The sequence below is a fragment of the Austrofundulus limnaeus genome, unplaced genomic scaffold, assembly GCF_001266775.1.
Source record: "Austrofundulus limnaeus strain Quisiro unplaced genomic scaffold, Austrofundulus_limnaeus-1.0 Scaffold168, whole genome shotgun sequence".
Classification (NCBI taxonomy): domain Eukaryota; kingdom Metazoa; phylum Chordata; class Actinopteri; order Cyprinodontiformes; family Rivulidae; genus Austrofundulus; species Austrofundulus limnaeus.
The window spans coordinates 825557-829613 of NW_013952570.1; positions in this window are offsets into that span (position 1 = coordinate 825557).

Below are 4057 nucleotides of genomic sequence, written 5' to 3' on the forward strand. Positions count from 1 at the left end.
TATATAAACACACACATACATATTTTACATATCTTCTAATCTCTCTTTCACTCTTTCCCATTACATTTCACTTTTTTCTTCTCTTTTTCTTCTTTAAAAAAAGCCACTGAAGATGAAAAAACTAAGAAACTAATATTCAGTTCTGCTTTCTACTGTAGTGGCTCAACTGAGCTTATGAATGTCTCAGTTCGCACAATAAAGTGCGGCATTAGGTAATGTTCTGGTTGATGAAGAATAGCACTGCTAGCAGTAATTAATAGAAACTGCTCTTGTAAAGTTTGCTGTGTGCACATTTTTGTTTTTGAATGATGTTGCATTGCAGTTGTAGCTAAACTCACAATTCTGAAGTCAGAATGATGTCGGTTCTGACTTGAAACTTGTTAGAACATCCAGTGTTGTATAAAATACCACAAAGTGAAACTTGAGTAAATGTACAAGTATCTTACCAAAACATTACTTTGTTAAAAATTAAAGTCTCCTTTAGGAATATTACTTGAGTAAAAGTACAAGTATCTTACCAAAACATTACTTTGTTAAAAATTAAAGTCTCCTTTAGGAATATTACTTGAGTAAAAGTCTTAAAGTATCTGATATTTTTTGTACTTAAGTATTAAAAGTAAAAGTATTGATTTAAAATGAGCAGTTAGATGTTCTGTAATGACATTTATTAGGAGGTGACCTCCCCAAAACAAAACAGAAATGACTGTTGTATTAAAATAGTTAATTTTTTTAATTTAGGATGCACAAATCGGTTTCAGTTTATATACATATATGAAGGCTGCCCAAACCTTTTCTCCAAAATGAAAATCTGTCTGAGGGCTGCAGCCAAATGCAATAATAAAATTCATGAAATACAAATACTTCTTAAGTACAGTATTTTTATGTCCTGCTGGAGTGTGACAAATATTTATACTTCTCATTCAACCACAGTTAAATTCACTCTGTCTAGGAGGCACAGTTTATATGGATAGTATTATTTTTTTTTACAATAACAAGCTGGAATGAAAACAAGCAAAAATGAAATAAAAGTAACGACTTTCTACTTCTTGTCTTTTTAAAAATATAAGGAGTACACAGTACAGATAATTGTGTGAAAATGTAAGAAGTACAAAGTACAGATAATTGTGTGAAAAAGTAAGAAGTAGAAGTAAAAAGTAGGCTGAAAAATAATTACTCAAATAAAACAGACACCCAAAAATTCTACTTAAGTACAGTAAAGAAGTATTTGTACTTAGTTATTTTACAACTTGTTAAAACATTGGAAAAAGGCCTTTCTGTTTTTTGCTCAGCAACAGTAACATGCACTTACAACAACAGCGCTCTATGCTACATTTTGAGTGTTCAAAACATATCTCCCAATAATCAAATAAAGTACTACAAATACGACTGACTTAATGTAAACAACACTGAACTGCTGAAAAACATCAAAGTAACTCTCTCTGTTGATGTGAGGAGCAGCCATGTTGAAATGATGACGTACATACTTGGGCTGCTTGGGTGTTGCGTTAAGGGGCCGTTACAGTTCGTTTTTCCAACTCAGAAGTGGGAAACTTCGACCTCTGAGGACAACTGGACCACAGCATTAGCTCCCAGCCTACCAGCTGAAATGAAGGCCATTCAGTTGCAATAGAAAAACAAATATTTCACAACAGTTGATCATTTCATACAGAGCCATAGACTGTATTTTGCTTAAAGGATCCTTTTACAATGCTTGGCTGTCTTTAAAAATACTAGATGAACGCAGCTGTTTCAGGTTCCTGAATCACTGATCACGCGTTTGTTAAGGGAATTTAATTTTAAATTGAGAAAGCCTCCTGGACAGGAAGCAGATAGTCTTCAACTTCACAATAGAGGTCCAGTTTTGTTTTGTTTTTAACTTTTTCTTGATTGCTTCATTTTATTAGTGTTGCAGATTTGGCTAATTATTTTTTAGGTCAAAATGAACAAATAACAAAGATTACATTTTCTATATTCATGCCACTTTCTTTTCCTTCACAGGGAGTTCCACCTTGGTCGATCCCATGCTAACTTGACTGATGCAGCTTTGGACGACTTGGTGCAGCAAACTGTGGTTGGGAATGTCCTGATTGTCCCAGAATCTGTCCGAGCATCTCTGCSATCACAGGGGATAAACATCCAGAGGAGAGTTGAGGACAGCATGGTCAGGATAAATCCAAGTGATGCTGCTTTCAGAGCACTAAACAGACCACAACACCCATCCTACAAGGGTTGATGCCCAAACTCGTTGTGACATATATACCACAAATTGATAGAAGTTATTACTTTAAGTATTTCATTGTAGAATCGAAAGACTCGAGAGACCTTTGGTGAGGAATGACCAATGTGTACTATGATTTATTTCATTTTCTGGAAAGTGAGGGCATTATTGGTGTTGACAGTGAAATGCACATTTGGGCTCTTCATTATGTTTATCTGCCTCAGATTAATAGAGACGTACAAGACTTCATAGGCACGTGGAATGAACATGGGCTGAGGACCGAGCATCAGGCTCCCCTGCAGATTGTTGTCAGAGGTTGTCTACAACAGAGAAGACCATGCAGGAATTTCCTATGGTGGACAGAGCAGCACTACAACTGTTGTACCACAAGAGGAAGCTTCTGCCACAGCAGACTTGGAATCTGCCAGGTACCTCCACATCTGGTACAAGTGACCAGCTGCTGGATTGGCCAGAAAGAGTCACTGCGCCACCTGTGGACTGCAGTGCCAGAAGACTTGATGGATCAAATCACTGCACGGTTTGATCCATTGGGAGGTGACAGGGCTGATTATGGCCTTCATATTCTTACAAGGTTGATCTTGTTTTTACAGTCTGCAGCAGTGCTGGAAGTTTTGTCAGAAAATGTCCTGGTTTGTGTTAATGTACTTTTTGACTGACCAGAAACTATATCAGTAGGCCTGGGTGATAAATCAAAAATTAACCAACACTGGATTTTATGACAGTGAGTCATCTTGTCCATGTTGGTATTTTAAAATTCCTACTGAGATGTTTATTTGTTTATGTTTTTTTTTAACTTAAGAAGTTCAGTGAGCCTGAAAGTTGTACATGTAAAGATTACAACTTAATACCTTATCTGTTATGTAATAAAAAATAAGGCCTATCCTTGTTGTTCCAAATATGCTCACACATGTACAACTATTTGAATGTAGGTAATGTTAATAGTTCTGTAAGAGGCCTTTTCTCATCTCATGTATGAACTGTGTTTTTATTCTACGGTATATCAATTTATGTTATCCTTCTGACATGATCTGCTTTTCTTTGTTTTTTGTAATTTCACTGTACAGATTGCTTTGTGTTATGAATGAATGTAATTGAATACACAATTAAATACTTTTCATTTTCTTTCTTAATGAATGAATGAATAAATAAAAAGCTCTTTTTGTTAAACGTGCTATTCACTACTTCACTTTCACATTTAAATCATTCAGCTGGATTTTTCATAAATAGAAATTACAATGCTTTAGTCTGAATTCCACCCTACTGTAACTTTACCAGCCCCTCTGTTATAAGAAACAAAATTAATTCTATGTAGCATAATAAATAATTGTAAGCCTTTTAAAGTTTTAGAAAGCAGTTACAAACTTATCAGAGCTGGAATTACAGTCCAATGAGAAATGGTTAAAACGTTTGCAAGAGATGACTTCCCTGCTGAATTATAAAATTAGAACAAATGCCAGATACACACACAACACAACTATATTAGAAAATACAGACATCAACAGAGGTTAGAAAAGAATAGAAATATAATTGCCCTGCAGAGTGGAAATTCAGGTGTCGACATGTAGGTTCACAAAAACAGGTGAAAAAGTATCAAATATACAAAATACTCTGAGGACAAGTTTCGAACAAGAATGCTGAGTAATCCTGGGATTACCTTAATGGCTGTTTTGGTATTACATACAAAGTACATTTCAAACAATAACATTATTATTGTTTGAAATTGATATATATTTTTTGAAAATAGGAGCAGATATAAGAATTTTTTTCTGCTGCTGCCTTTCATTTTATTTGATTTGTATTGTTTTGTTGTATGTAGTG